This window comes from Echinops telfairi, unplaced genomic scaffold (assembly GCF_000313985.2).
Source record: "Echinops telfairi isolate 266 unplaced genomic scaffold, ASM31398v2 ScPeMD7_11;HRSCAF=52, whole genome shotgun sequence".
Lineage (NCBI taxonomy): Eukaryota > Metazoa > Chordata > Mammalia > Afrosoricida > Tenrecidae > Echinops > Echinops telfairi.
The window spans coordinates 19,717,299-19,734,344 of NW_022103908.1; positions in this window are offsets into that span (position 1 = coordinate 19,717,299).

Sequence of the window (17,046 nt, forward strand, 5' to 3'; positions counted from 1 at the left end):
CTATATTTACTGCTTTGCTTGTACATTTGAATAATAGTTATATTAGTACAATTCCCTGGTACAGATACTACCTTAAGATACATCATGAAATGATCTTTTTGACCAGCAAGTGATGTCATTACTCTAAATTTGCCATTCTTAGTATAGTAAACCGTAGGATTTTTTATAGATTGTAGTGCATTTTCACAATATTAGACCTTCCTATACAGAAACATGGGACAGTATTCTATAGGTCTGTGTTAGTCTTAGAGCAGTGCTTTGTAGTTCTCCTTGAACAGGTCTTTGGTTTGTCTGTTTAGCTGTATTCCTGTGCATCTCATGTCCATGTGCCTGTGACAATTGGCATGGCTTTCCTGACTTCCCCTTCAGAGTGCTCTTTCATTAGTGTCCTGGAGTTTGAAAGATTTTTGTACGTTGATCCTGTACCCTATCATACTACCAACTCTCAATTATTTCTAAAGTTTTCTTGTTAGTCTTTTGGGTTCTCTTGGATAACATCATATTCTCTGTAAATACAGATAGTTTTACTTCTTTTTTTTTTTTTTGCCAATTGGGATAGGCTTTATTTCTTTTTGTTGTCTAACAACTCCGCTAAAAATTCCTGCCTGCACACTGTTAAATTACAGTGGTAACAAGGGGCCTCCTTGTGTGGTTCCAATTTCCAAGGGGAAGGCTTTCAGTGTGGGTTTGGGCCTCCATCATTTTGGTTAATAGTTCAATGCACCCCCCATTTCCACATGTCCCCTAAAATAATTTCACGTTCACATTAACACCCCTTAATGTTGCGTTGATTCCACCAGCAGAGACCTTATATAAATGCTTGCAGGAGCAGAAAGCGTCCACTTCCTTTCTGAGAAGCTAACGAGTTCCAGCTACCCACGTTCCAGGCAGCATTACATTGGTTAAACTATTGCATCACCATTGCACCCAGTCTTACATATTACTGATTCTTTATGAGATTGTTTTTGCTCATCATTGAGGACTTGAAAGATAATATTTCTAGTTAATCTGAACATTTTTTAAAACATCAACAATAATTTTGTTGTTCTTAGATGTCAAATTTTAGTGACCCCCCAAGTGACACAGTAGAACCTGCTTCATAGGGTTTTCTTGGCGCTAATCTTTATTCAAATAGCCAAGTCTTGTAACCCACCCATTCTGCCATGTTAGCTCCTTAAAGTGTGATAGCCACTTACAGATGTTTAGACGGAATTAAGACTTGTCAAAGGCACCTCTGTGATTTATAATTTTGTAGGGAGTTAGCATTATTTCAGAAGAGAATTGTAATTGTGTTCTAGTTTCTAAGATATTATCTCAACTGATACTGGCTTAATTATGAACATAGAGTTAATGTTGAATGCTACAATTTGAATGTATTTAATTAATATTGTTACTTGTATGGGTTCTTTATTTTACTTTATAATTTATTTTGTGAGATGGATCCATAATTATCAATACTTTTAGAATTGTTCTAATATTTTAAAATTCTGAAAAATAATATTTTTAACAATGCTTTCTCTACAGTGTATTGGTGAGGTTGTATAAAAATTATATGAATCAAATAAATGATACTTTTATGTTCAGATTTAGAATTTGAATATGCCAGAAAGAATCATTGTTGTTTCTCTTTGCTTATTTAAAAGTAAAAAATCAATAGCTAGTATAATTAAGCCTGAAAAACTGAAAGACAATTTTAAGGAATCTAAAACATTTTGTATTTACTGAAGGACCATGCAGAGGATTGAAGCCAGAAACTTAATTGCAAATAGGACTTCCAGTCTGCCAATTGCCAGGTGTCAAGGTTAATTCCTGTTAAGTTTTTGAGACACATTATTGCAATACTATCAGCATATACATAATTCTTGACATATAATTACAAAATTAAAGGAGTGTACATCCTGTGGACCATTACCTTTCTTTGCAAAATTTTACATACTGAAATGTGACACAGGCTGCCCTACAAAGCAATTGATTGCATGTGTTATTAAAATGCTCCTCAAGTTCTGTTATTTGTGATTTTAAAAAGACCAGTAAAACAATCAACTAGAAATAAAGACTATTTTGAAAATTAATTGTTTTCCCAGACCATTACTATAAAGTTAGTTTGATATTTCTAAATTTCTTTTGGACATTTGAACTTCCAAGGGAGAACTTGATAATTTGGAAGACTAGTACTAAGCAATTCATGTGACTTGCTAGGGACAAGAACAAAATCCTATAAAGAAAAAACAGCAAATGAAGCTTCTATTGTAGAACTAAGATCCTCAATAAGAAATTTTACTATTTATCTTTCCTGGAGAATGCAGATCATTATTCCTCTGATTTATTTCGGTCATCTCACTGTCCTATTGCACGTATGCTGAGGTGTGTTAAAAATTAAAAGTTACTTCATTGCTACCCCTTTGTTTTATTGTTTATAAATAAACATTAAAATCACTAAAGAAATCAATAAAATTGAATTAGTTGACTTTTAAAATAATTTTCCAAGCCAATCACTCCATCATTTCATATTTTCCAAATCAGTGAATACATCAGGATTAAAAATCATTATTCTCAGTCTTGAACAATTAGAGGCATCTACATTTTAAAAAGCACAAATTTATGAGTGTAAGATATCATATATTTTTAATTTGGATTTTTATGCATTGTTGAATTTGTGTGTTTCAAAATTAAATGACTCACTGAACACTAAAGATTTCCTCAAAATTATATATATTTATTTAATTTGTATTCCTGTTTCAAAATCCTCCAAATCTACTTTATTAAATCCAGATTTTGTTCTATAAATAACTTAGTGAATCAAGAGTATAGACTCTGGAGTCAGCCTGGTAAAGTTTGACTGCTTTGTTCTCTTAATTCTTCATACAGTATTTACCTGCTCAAGAACACAGTTGATATTTTGGAAACTTCATTTTTATCAACAATAATTTATATTGACAGCTACTAAAAATAAGTATTCATTGTTCATGCCATTCTGATCACTGAATAGTATAAGTGTTTAATTTTAATATTGTAGTCAGAAATAATGTTTTAATTTGATTTTCCCCAAAAGTAGATTTGTAGGAGTAATATTGAGCAGCATTATCAAAGAAAAAGAAAATAGCCCAGGTGGCACTTTGTTAATGTGCTTCTGTGAACCAAAAGTTGGTAGTTTGTGCCCATCTGCTACTCCAGAGGAGAAAGAAGTGGCAATTTGCTTATTTATGATTAATGGCACGGACACCACAGGTAGTTCTACTTTGTTCTCACAAAGTTGCTTTGAGTTGTAATCTGCTTGATGATAATGAGTTTGGCTATGGTTTTCCGGGGGGGGGGGGGGGGGGGGGGGGGGGGGGCGGGGGGGAACAAAACCACCTACCACGAAGAGGGATGCTAATTAGACAGAGGGAAAGAAGCAGTCTTTATATTGGCCAAAGACTTCAGCAACACTGGAGTTGAGATGAACCTTTAGATTTGTTTTAATTGAGGAAAGGAGACTGTATTTTTGTTTTTCAACATTGGAAAGTCATTGCAGGCAAGCTATTCCCAGAGAGATGGGGCACCTTGGGGCAGAAAATATATTTTTAATAACATAATATTTGGCCAGAATTCATCTATGAACCTTCAGCAACCATCATTCATGCAGATGAAGAAATGAGCAAATTGGGGGTCTGGATAATGGATGAGTGTTAACTGACAGTTCTCCAAAACTCCATAAATGAATATTGCAGAGGCTCTCATTTTTTAAATAATAAAATTATGAATAACTAAATTAATTTCTATACACAACCTAAATAAATCTATGGAAAAGTAACTAAAAGAAGAATTTATTCAATGTGAAGAATATTGTCCTTATATAGACATAAATATAGATCTAAATAGCTATTGACAGACATAGTGATGTATGTATAGATATAGTATAGATATATAAATATAACTGATATAGATTGGTGTAGGTGACATAGAGATCGAGACAGAGATTGAGATGATAGAGATAAGACAAAGATAGAGATTGAAACAGACAGAGACAGACATAGAGCTAGAGACAGATCGATATCTCTCCCCCCAAATTTTCCCAGCACATGATTCTTATTGGGAGTATATGAGCTTTATTAACTTTCTATGTTTGCCTGTGTATGTGTGTGGTAGTTCAATAATCTGGTGTCAGTTTGGGATTTAAAAGGATTAAGAGTGAAGAGGTGGAGTTTCCTATGTCAATCAGGTCATAGCCAATGAAGCTTCTGTGTGGGCATGGTCTTCCCCTGAGCATTCTGGGAATTCCGGTATTTCCTTCTTGCGGCAGAAGACACACTCTCATTTCACTTCCTGTGAGACAGCCCTGAGGAGAAGCCACGTGGGTCTACCTTGATGCAGCCCTGGGTGCTGGAGAAGCCGTGTGGAGCCCCCTGCCAGCACTGAGATGCTCACAATGCTACTGGAGCCAAGTACTTTCTACCCAACAGGCCTGTGATCATCCTGCACTCCATGCCATTGCACGCTTTGTGAGTCTGAAGAGGATTTTATAGATTGGTGTTGGACACATGGGCTAATATTGGACTTACGGGCTTGGACTGGACTGGGTTGGGATGCTTTCTTAAGATACAGTTAACCTTTATATAAAACTCTCTCTTACACACATATGTGTGCGTATGAATTTATTTTTCTAGTCAATCCGGACTAACACAATGTGTATCATTCTTTCTCTTTGTAATGTCTTTCAACGTTTTGTAAATTGAATCAGAAAATTAAGACTGCTTCAACTGGATTTTAATTTCTTTGATTAATTATAGGAAACTATTTTTATGTATGTTTGATTTTTCTGTTTTTCCTTTAAGAATTTTTCTATGGAATACTTTTGTTCAGTTTTGTTATTTCTTAAACACTATATAAACACAAACAGATACACAAAAGCAAAAAATCAATACTACTGCATGTGTTTCTGCATGCTTTATCTCTCACTACAATAGTAGTGCCTAACAAAAAATTTCAGAATACCATTGACACACAATTGCTAATACTCATCATATAAATTTATGAGAGTATTTAAACCTGTCTTGTATAGATAATTATTCTGGTTTCTGATGAAATTATAATTCTTTTCACATATCTCATATTCTAGCAGAACAAACTGAGAACATAGTCAATATGTTTAAATTTTGCACAGTATAAGAGTCTAGAAGTGCAAATCCAGGAAATCTGTTCTAAGGAAATTGGCTGGTTTGGGTGGGAAATAACTTGACCCTTTTTAACTTCTGTTCCCTGGCTGCTTGGCAGTTTTACTATGAGTAACATCTATCAATTACCCATCAATGTACCCTTATATCTGTTTAATCTGTTTCTTTTATATCTTAAATGTGATTGGCTCAAAGCATACTCTATCTCAGAGGGAAGGATAGAAAGTCTTTGTGTTAAACATATTTTAGATACATTGTCAGGAGAGACCAGTCCCTGGAGAAGGACATCATGCTTGGAAAAGTGGAGGTGCAGTGAAAAAGAAGAAGGCCCTAAGGGAGATGTGTTGACACCGTGACTCTAACAATGGGCTTCGACACAGGAGCAAATGTAAGGATGGCTCAGGACTCTGCAGTGTCTCCTTCTGTTGTGCATAAGGTCGTGATGGGTCAGCGCTGTTTCGATGGCAACTGAAAACAAACAACATCTCAGAAAACCTAAATCGGTTCTATATGAATTGGAATATTTCAGTGGAGGTAGATAATTCTGACACAGCTCCATTAGCATATCAAACCCTCTTCACAAATGGGACTACATCCACATAATTTGAATTTATAGTATATGCTTGGGAGTGACAAATTTAATCCAAAGCAGTGACTACTGAGACACAGGTTGCTATAGGTAGCAATATGCCAACACACTTCCCAGCCTCTCCCTAGATTGCATTTGCTAACTTAAATTACAGCCACTTGCTGGGGAACCAACTACAACTCAAGGTAAACACGTATGTGGTCGTTACATAACTTCATGTCAACTTGAGGATATACAAAGTATAGGGGTGTTATTCAACCTGTCCTTCAGGTCACAGCTTGATGGTGCCTCCTTGTGAGTGTGGCCTTCTCAGAAAGAGAAGGTGGCCCTGGGGCCCACCCTTCTCTCTCTGCCTTCATCTTCCTGCTGAGGGTCCACTCTGAGACCTGCTGCTCCACCACATTTGCACACATTTGAGCGTCACTGGATTTGTCCCCTAGGCAACTTGGACCACACACCATGTCTGTCAGAGGAGAATTGTGCTCCCTAGGGGTTTTCAGATGTCCAGGGCTGTTCTTTGGGTAAATTTGAAGCTCCAAACTGTTTGGGAAGACTTTGATTCTGGGTAGGAAGAATTGGTGCTATTAGTAGAACAATACATTTATATTTATGAACAAGAGCAATAAATGCAAAAATAAAATAAAGTAAAAACAAGAACAAGAGTTAGTTAAGTACCTCTCCCCATACCACGATGGGTCATGGACAAGATAACCAAAATAAGCAGCACTGGAATTGTAAATATAGGCAAGTATTTCAGGTCCTGAGTGCGTCTGCAGGATGTTCATCGATTCATGTGACTTCAGCTCCTGGTTCCCCAGAAACTTTCTTCCCTCTCTGTTTATCTCCTTACTCAGTTCTGAAGTAGTTATTGAAACACACAGACATTGAGAAGCATGTTGTTTCCATCCCAAATGAATTGAGGGCCTAGTTATCGTTTTCAAAGTTTTTTCTCACTTTGAACTGTGTTGGTTGCTTTCAGTCCAGCCAGTGGCTCTTTATCTAGAGGATCTTCCTCAAGACTCTGTAGGTAGATGTGGTATCTGACTTTAGCCCAATGTCATAGTCTTTTTTTTCAAATTCTATCACTGCTTAATCGCAATAATTGAGAACATATCAAACTTCAAGATTCCTAGTACACATTTTGTGAAACAGAGAACGTCTACCAGGCCCCACGATAATCCCTCCAGAGATTATAATAATTTGTCTCATATTCCCACCCATTGTTTGATCTGTATCTTTGGAAATTTTAAATTGAGAATCTTGTAGCTTTGGATGGCAAAAATAAAAATGCATTGTTGAATCTTACTATATCTGGCTTCCGTAGCCATGCAAAACAATTGGCCAAGTTCTGTCTCATATGCCACTACCAGAGCCATCTGGTTTTCAAAATCTCCTCTGGAATTCTTTTGTTCAAGTCCATATCTATGTTTCTTCAGTTTTACCCAAAATTGGCCACTGTAAGACACAGATCACCACTTTGCTAACAACATATAAGTTTCTCTGCTCACTCCCCTATATGTTATAATATATATTTTTATCATTGTTCTAAATTTATACACTATTTTTCTTCATCTTCCTATGTCCCATAATTTAGACTTCATGCAGCAGGACCCCATCCTTTGTAGCAATAATCATGTTACTATGTTACTTAATAAATTTCAGTAGCAACTAGCAAATCCACAAGGCAAACCATGATCATTTTTATTCAGTCTGCCAGTCTGCTGCTGTCAGCAATACATTGTCTAGTCCCAAGTGAGTTAATTCACCTACTTAGCGGGATGACTGCCGCGTTAGCTTGACTTCAACCAGACTGTTGTTTTTATGACTATCTCCACAGGTCCCTCACGTGGAAACTTGACAGTCGCTCTGATATATCTTTGTGTTTGTACGTAACACAGAAACATGAGCACATTTTCAAAGTCCTGTTATATCACATTTTTTAATAACAGATTCATTCAAGTAATTTATGGGTGGGTCAAATGTCAGAATAGTGGGCCCATGACAAGACAGGGTGATATGGAGTAGCAAAGGACTAGAGAAATTAAAGAAATCAGTTCACAAAAAAAATATGCATACCTCTTGAAGAAATGTGTAATGTCATAAATACTGATATTTCCAAACTTTCATGTCAGTTGTTCCAAGTTAATTATAAATCTTTAATCAATTGTTATACTCAAACAAAAACTAAGAAAATCAAAGGTTGCCTTTTTAAAAATATAACTCTAATTTTCATATTCTTGTTTTTTACTTTAACTTCACACACTCAATTAACTAGCTAAGTTACTTTAAACCTTACTCTATAAGGTTTAAAATACTCTTCATGAAGATAAACTATATTTTAAGTTACTTTTGTTTATCAATTGATCATCATTATTGTTAGTATTGTTATTTCTTTGATTATGCATTCCATTTATCATTGTTTTTCAAACAAAGGTTTCGTATAAAGCATATAATTTACTCTTACATTTTGAGAAGTATCATAATATCAAAATATCTTTGATATATCTAACCTGGAAAAAACATTCCTGGTTAGCCCTTATAGGTCATGAAGTAGTAGGTACTATGCATTACAAAGTGAACTTTGGCTTGATTCAAGCCAAAATACTAGAGAATAACCTCCAAGATGGGAGACTGAAGCATAGAAATGTTTTTATTCTATCAGATGAAATAAAAACTCACTGCAATTGGGTCGATCCAACAATAGGACTGAGTAGAAATACCTTGTAAATTTCTGAGAAAATAAATCTTTACGAGTGCAGACAGTCTCATTTTCCCCTGCAGATAGACTGGTGATTTTATGTTGCTGACCCTTCAGTTAGTAACCCAAATGTCACCCAGGTGCCACCAGAGTTCCATCTAAGGCAGAAATGGAGAATCTATTTTGCAAAGGATCACTTGGATGTTTATAAAACTATTCCTGGGCTATACTAGTCAACCATTTTAATTAACTCAGCCTCATGTAATGGCTGGAACTGCTGCTTTTTGGTGAGTTGCATGATGTTACTTAGTATTGATGATCTTGCAGGCCTTACCCCAATTGTGGGCAGACTTTCCCCACTGCTGTAAGGGAAGAAAAGGTACCTAAAATCCAAAATTACACATTCAATAGACATAATCTCAGTCACAGGTTTTGCATGATATATTAAAAAATAATAATGAGCATGCATCACATAATACATTTATAGGTATCTATTAATTTAATTTGTATAGCATCCCTATGACTCTCTATGATTATACTGACTTTACAAAGGAAGAAATATACCTCAGATAATATAAGAACACACACCTGGTTAGCATACATCACACTGATCATAAGAATGTATCCTTAATTTTAGAAACATGTCCCCTACTTCCCTCTTAATAGTTATTCAAGAACAGATAATGCATTCTTTCCATCAAAAAAAAAAAAAAGGCAACAACTAAATCCAAGCTCCCATTTAAGATAATCAAGTTCTTACATTATGGCCCTGCTTGATACTTACCCTCAAGAAGAGAACACAGAAGATAGTGGTGCTACAGCAAAGTGTGGAGAAGAAATTAGACGGTATTCAATTATCAGATAAAATGTCATCCAGGGTCTTAAAGTAATTTTTCCCAACAAGCAGATGACAACTAAGTCACGTGGAAGTAGCATATCAATTTCAGTGACTGAAGGATTGTAAATTATACAATCTGAAGTCAAAGTAGGGAATAAATAGTATCAGAGATTAAAGATGCTAGTGTACAGAAGGCTGTGGATGACAGTGGGACCCCACTTGTGAGGCCTACATAGGAAATGAGCATCCAGTGATGTCCCTATATCCATAATAGAAGGATTAGAATAAACTAGTTACCAAACAATGTCTATTGGACAGATGATGATAGGAGATCAAATGATAATTTATCCCCCCTCCGATATATGTTGGTTCTGATCTGGTTTTCAACATTTTCTGTTTTTCTTTTTTCATATTGAGGTTCATCTGTGATGCATTTTGTCATTGGGAGCAGCCCTCTGGCGTTTTCATTATGGGTTTTCCTGTTTTCCGATGTACGTAACCCAGGTTTGAAGAACCTATAGCGACAGCATGTAGAATAAGGGTTCCTGGAGGGCACAGTGGAAGGAGGTGGGTGAAGAGGCGCTGGCATCAAAAAGTCCAACAAGGAAGGGGATAGTTTTAAACTGACTGTGGTAGCAATTGTTCAACGCTTGATGTGATGGCACTGTGGACTGACACGAGATCTGACACGAGATGGCACCATGGAATGGCACAAGATCAGTTTTAAATTTCACCATGAAAAGAGGCTTAGCTACTGATCGTCTCTTTCAAGTTCATATTTATGTATAATTCACCGAGCATCCTCTGGTGATCTTAGTAAGTCCATTAGTCTGCTGGAACATGGTAAGGGACCAACTCCAAGGGACAAAAGGTCCCTGGAGCCAGAAACACAATTCAAGCAAGCAAGGAGGCAAAAAGGCACAAGGATAAGAGAAATTCTCCACAGCATCTCTTAGACATGTCATTAGATGGTTCTGATTGAGAAGTTAGACTCCACCTATACCTTCACACAGGTGCTGCAAGTTGACATGAAATCTTAAAGATGTTCTTGCAGAGAAGATCAGATAAAAGGTAAGTAAAGTAAACTAATACTATGATAATATAACATCAGCTAAGCTCCTATAGTTACTTGTTTAATTTTTAACTCAGACAAAAGATAATTGCCAAATTAATGGGGAAATGCACTAATAAATTACTCTTTATTCTGGGCACCTTCTAATTTATTATTATGTCAGCAACTAGTGAATCATAATACTTATAATTAACCAGAGAAAAAATAACCCTGCCTTAAAGCTGTTCAGTTAATTAAAAAGTCTATGTTGTAAAGAATAATTTTTCACATTTGGTATTTTTGGAAAGTATAATATACTAAATATGTTATATTACCTCACATCATAGAAATACATTTTTCTATTGATTTAATCAATAGCTTTACAAGAAGAAAATGCAGGTTCTTAACGCTTTTCAGTTTGCAACATCTCTATTAATTATCTTCTAAATGTGTGAAGAATAAATTTTCAAACAATATCAATGACTTACAAATAAGTCTTCCACTGAACACATAATATGCTTATTCATTCGACATATTCAGATAGTGTCAGGCATTTGTTGAAACAGATGTTCATGGGAAGGTATCAGCATTCACATATCAATGTTGCGCTGCCTTCATTAACACAGCCTTAGTTTCTACACAAGTTTTCACATCAACATCATAGAAGACCTAGGACATTCACGTAGACTTTCATTTCAATGAAGTAGGAACAGGTCCCTAAAAGCAGTCAGCAATATAACAGATCAAGAGGTGGAGCAAAACTACCAATGGATTTTGCCAAAGAACCAGATGCTCTTTTTGGAAGAAAATTTCTCAGGTTGGCATCTAGAGCTTACAATGTCCTCCAAAAGATTCCTCCAGACTTCAGAAAACAATACCTCCAATCGCCTTGAAAACATACAATCTTTGTGAATAGCACTAGGACTAAGTCACAATTATCCTTTGGGGAAGAATAAGGAGTATAAATACATCTTAAGACTGTATTCTTTTAAAAACTTAGATTTCAAAATTAACATATCACATACCATTAGTCCTTTAATGCTTGGTAGGACTTTGTGATTAGAAGAATCAAGAATCAAAAATTTTCATAGAAATTTTTAAACAATAAAATTCTTTTGCTAATATGTTTTATATATATCATAAGAAAATGGGAAAGTACACTAGACAAATATATGTGGCTATGTGTTTGTATATTTGAGCTTATCTGTGTATATCACCTGCATTCTTACTTTACTATGATTATTAATTTCCAAAAATACTGAAGGCAACTATAACTGGCTTACTATTTAAAAGTTAGAAAATGTTTAAAAAGTCAAAGCATATGCAAAATCAGCAATGTTGGTGTTTGCTGCTGTCAAGTTAGCACAGACTCATGGTGAGTGTATGGACAGAAGAACGAAGGACCGTGTTGTCTGGCATCATCTCACATGTGATGTTTGAGCCATGCCACGCTCCTGCTACTTCATCAGTCTGTCTCATGGGAGGGTCTGCTTTTGCACTGGCATGACTAGTGACACAAATACTGCCCGAAAAGATGGCATGTGATTTATTTAGTGAGCTTTCATTTATTTAGTGTGCAGACAACAGATAGTTGTTAAACGTTTATATTAAATCACTTCTCGCGACTAATTTTTTAGTAAAATTTATCCATCCAGCCCTCTTTCCCTTCAGCTTCACTATTAGAACTATTATATAATCAGATTTATGTAGTTTATAGAATTTTGCATATACATTGAAAAGTATTCAATTTCTAAAAAAAGTTTGTGGATTTGCATTTCATTAAAATACATAATACACTGAGTGCATTCTAGTAAGGTGTGTTAGGCAGGGTTTTCCAGAGAAACAAAACCAGGACACTTGTGATTTTATATATATATATATATATATATAGATAGATAGATAGATAGATAGATAGATAGATAAAGATAGATTTGTACAACATGAAGGAATATAATAGCTAATTAGTCCACACAGTAGTACAGAGGGATCAGTTCAACTCACTTCTGTAGAACAGTTAGTATACTGGAAGTCCTTCCACTCATGAAGGCTGCTGTGTCCAAGGTCAAGGAAGCAGACAGCTGAGACTTCTCTTGGGCAATGCTGGCAGAGTCGGTCTACAGGTACCAAACAGCAGGTGGGTCACCAATAGTCAGCAGCTCAGGAGCTTAACAAAGCAGGTCCCCAATGGGGTATTGAACTCAAACAATGCAAGAGGACAGGATCCTACACTTGATCTTAGCCAGAGGGGGAGGGGAAAGCAGGGCACTAAACCACCCAAAGGGGAGGGTATTGTTTCCACAGGAGAGGGAGAGAGAATCCAAGCTTCAAACCGATGCACCAAGACATGAATACAACATACCAGCATGAGCAGGGAACCAATAGAGAGGTCCGCAGGGCCTGGCCCAATCCCAACTATGTGGACAGCCCCACCTTCCCCCTCAGAAGAATGAATCTCAGAGGACAGCACTGGGGCCACAGTGTGGTGAGAGGGGTGTGGCAGATTCGAGCACATGGAAAATGAAAAGGGATGGAGAAGGAGGAGAGGATAACCTGGCCCACCAAGCCCCGAAGACGATATTCCTGCTCGGAGCAGACAACGCATGGAGAGGACCATAGGGCCGTCCCCACCACAAGACATGATGCCCCTCACTAAACCTTAGCTCTGCGGGAGACAGCACTGGAGAGACAGTGTGGGAATAGTGCACAATCTGACCCCATCACGCTGATGCGAAACACTCAGAACATGCAACACAGCAGTAAGGGGAGCAATGGGATGAAATCCCCAGGGAATACCAAAAATAAAGTGTGGCACCCCCACCAGGCTCAACTGGAAAGCACTTGCAAAGGCCAATGGACTTTGAACAACTTATAGGCTTTTCCATTTTCGTCAGTGGCTTCCTTTTTGTTATTTTTATTCTGTTTTTGAAGTTTTTTTTGCTTGTTATTGTTTGTTGGTTTTGACTTCCTTTGTTGTTTTATTTGGCTTTGCCTGTTGTTTTGCACTTAGTAATGTATCTGCATGTCTATCTAGATAAGATAGGTGGGATAAGTAATTTGGAGATGAAAAGAACAGGACCAATGGTTCCTGGGGTATAGGAGGAGGGAGTTGAAAGAAAGGAGGGGGGCGGTAAACCAACCGAGGGACAAGGAAACAACAAGTGAACTAAAATCAATTAAAAAAAGGGTGTACAAATGCGCTTTACACAATTGATGTGTGTATGGATTGGGATAACAGTTGTATGAGCCCCTAATAAAATGTTTAAAAAAAAAAAAAGGGTGTAGGATGCCTAGTGGAGCTTAATCAAGAGCAATGTAGCAGCAAGGAATTACTGAACTCAAATGAAGGCCAAACATGATGGTGGGACAAGAGGAAAGTAGAACGAAATAGAAGAAAAAACCATGAGGCAAAGGACATTTATAGAGATATAAATACAGGCATGTCCCCTATTTCTCCTCCTGCTAATCCTCTTCCTCTTCCCCCTACCAGCCTGATGGCCAGTGGCTCTTCTCATGGAGGCTCTGTGTCTGCTGGGGAAGCCCAGGAGGGATCCAGGGCTTGAACTGCTAAGCCAGCCAGGCCAGATATGCAGTAAGTTCCTGGATAGTCTGCCCGGCCTTGGAGAAGGGGAAAAAGAACCTGAGCCCATTAGGTGGGCAACATTATTTAATAAACAAGAGCAGACTGAATGGTAAAAAATAAATAAATGCAGGCATGTATATATATATATATAAAATGAGAAGGGACCAGAACTTTTCACTCATATCTATATATTAAGAATTAAGGGAGGGGAAAAGAATTAAGGTTGCAGATGCCTTTGGACTTCCACTCAAGTACTCCCTCAATGCAAGAACACTTTGTTCTAATAATCCGGCATTCTGTGATGCTCACCTACCTGATATGATCACTGAAGACAAAAAGGGTGCATAAGCAAATGTGGTGAAGAAAGCTGATGGCTCCTAGCTATAAAAAGATATAGCATCTGGGGTCTTAAAGGCTTGAAAATAAACAAGCGGCCATCCAGCTCAGAAGCAACAAAGCCCACATGGAAGAAGCACACCAACCTGTGTGATCATGAGGTGTTGACAGGATAAGGTATCAGGCATCAGAAGACCCCAAACAAAAATTATATATCAATACAAATTATGGGGATAAGACTGAAGACCCGAATCCCATCTGTAGACAATTGGACATCCCCTCACAGAGGGGTCACAGGGAAGAGATGAGTCAGTGAGGGTGCAGTATAGCACTGATGAAACACACAACTTTCCTCTAATTGTCTGGTCTTCCTTCCCCTGACTAGCATGACCTCAATTCTACCTTACAAATTAGATTAAACCAGAATATGCACACTATTGCACATAAGAGCCCACAACACAGGGAATCCAGGATAGATAAACCCCTCAGGTTCAACAATGAGAGGAAAGAAGCCAGGAGGATTAGGGGAGGGTGGGAGGAGAAAGGGGGAGCTGATATCAGGGACTCAAGTGGGAAGAGGACGCTTTGAAAATGATGATGGCGGCATATCTGCAAATGTGCTTGACACAGTGGATGAAAGTGTGGATTGTGATAAGAGCTATAAGAGCCCCCAATAAAAGTACAGAAAAAAGAGGACAGGATCCACCAGCCTCAAGCTCAAGCAATGTACACTTCACCACATAAGATTATGTGCAAATTCTCTGTGTTCATCTACTTATGTGAGTGTATTTGTCAACCATTTTTTGGTTCACCTTTGATCTGTCTGAGAATTATTGGATTTTTAGGTTATATCCAAAGAACTCTACAACTTTGTTGCTGCTACAAAGCAGGGAGTTAGTTCTGATTCCTAGCAGCTCCTGCCTATGAACCACAACTCTGTACTGCCTTCATAAGCATGGCTGTGTTTGAGCCCTTTGTTGTTGCTGTTGTGGCCATCACTGTTGTTGAGGACAACCCTCTTTTTTCTGATCTCCTATTTAACCAAGTTATCCATTTGCTTCTTCAAGCAGTGGTCCCTCCTGATTACTTGTTGAAAGTATGTACAATGAAATCTTGCCATCTTACCTTCTCAGAAACTTTCTGGTGGTACTTCTTCAAGACAAATCTATTCACCTTTCTCTCAATCCAGAGCATATACATAGGCAAATGCATCCTTATTTTTTTTTAATTATTCCTGGTCCTGTTTCCTATGGACATGTGGTAAGTCAAGCAATAGGTCATAATACATCAATTCTAAGAGTAATATCTTTGCTTTTGTAACTCTTTTAAGGAGATATTTTGCAACAGATTTGCCCAAAACAATAGATCAGATTTCTTAAATGTTGTTCTGCAGGTCTTGATTGTATAGCCAAGTAAAATAAAATTCTTGACAACTTTAATTTTTTCTTCTGTTATCTTGATTCTACTTTTTTCCCCAGTGGGAATGTATTCTTTTAAATATTTATGTTTTCCCCACTGAGAATGTATTCTTTTAAATATTTATGTTGAAGTAAAATTAATATAGAAGACTATGATCTTTGATTTTCATCAGTAAGTGCTTCAAGTCTTTTTCCTTTTCAAAAGCAAGGTTGTTTCATCTGCATATAATAGGTTATTAATGAATCTTCATCAAATTCAGATGCCATCTTCTTCTTCTTATAGTAATCTGCAGATAACTTGCTCCTTGTACAGATTGAATAAGTATGGTGAAAGGATGCAACCCAGAGACACTCCTTTCTTGATTTGGAAACATGCAACATTCAAACTGCTCAAATGACTGCCTTTTGGTCTATATCCAGGCTTCTCCTGAGCACAATCTTGGGATTATTGTTATTTGCAGTAAGTTTCAGACTAGGTTCTATGGAGAAGCAAAACCAGTGAAGCTTATTTGTGTGTGTGTGTGTGTGTGTGTGTGTGTATAAAGACATTTCTATTTAAAAGAATGCTTATATCGTTGTTGAGGTTGGCAAATTCAAATCTGATTATGATCCAAATCTATAGGTCTGATATCAGGGTGTAAGTTTTTTCCTGACTTTCATAGCTAGCGGGACTGGTGAATTTAAGCTCTAATACTGTTCACTCCTCTGGGTTTGGTTTTTATTATTTACAGTTCTTGAATCAGACAAGCTAGTGTGCTTCTTTGTGAACCTAGCTGATCATTTCTTGATCATAAATTCCTTCCTGAAATGATTCAATACCAACCAATTAGTTTTGGCTCATTCACTTTGTGTTCTTTCTAGCTTCCTGTGATATTTCATTTAATATTTTCTCCATAAATAGTTTACATATTGCATCTATTGAATTCTTGATTTTATTTTAGCTTATTTTTTTCAGTTCTATCAGCTTGAGAAATGTGTCCTTAAGTGTGAAGTTCACATTCTGGGTCTTTGTATATTTAGTTATATTTACTTTATCTTTATTAGTTGCTCATAGAAATCTTCTGTTCTGCTCATTTAATTACTTTATTCCATTTCTTTTAGATTTTCTGGGAAGATGAGACAAAAATGGATAAAAATCATAGATAGTTTTATGAAACTGAAGTATCAAATTATAAAGCTATTGTTTATAAATTGAGACACATCTGAAGACAGTAATCTCATTTCGATAACTATTCCCTCTAAATGTATAGACCCTTTGATTTACATCATATGAAAATGCAAGTGTTAATATCCTTGAGTGACTCAATAGTACTTCTTCTAAATCTCCTTTGACTTGGGAGTATAAAAAGAACTCTGAAGTGGCAAGACCATGGATGTCGATAG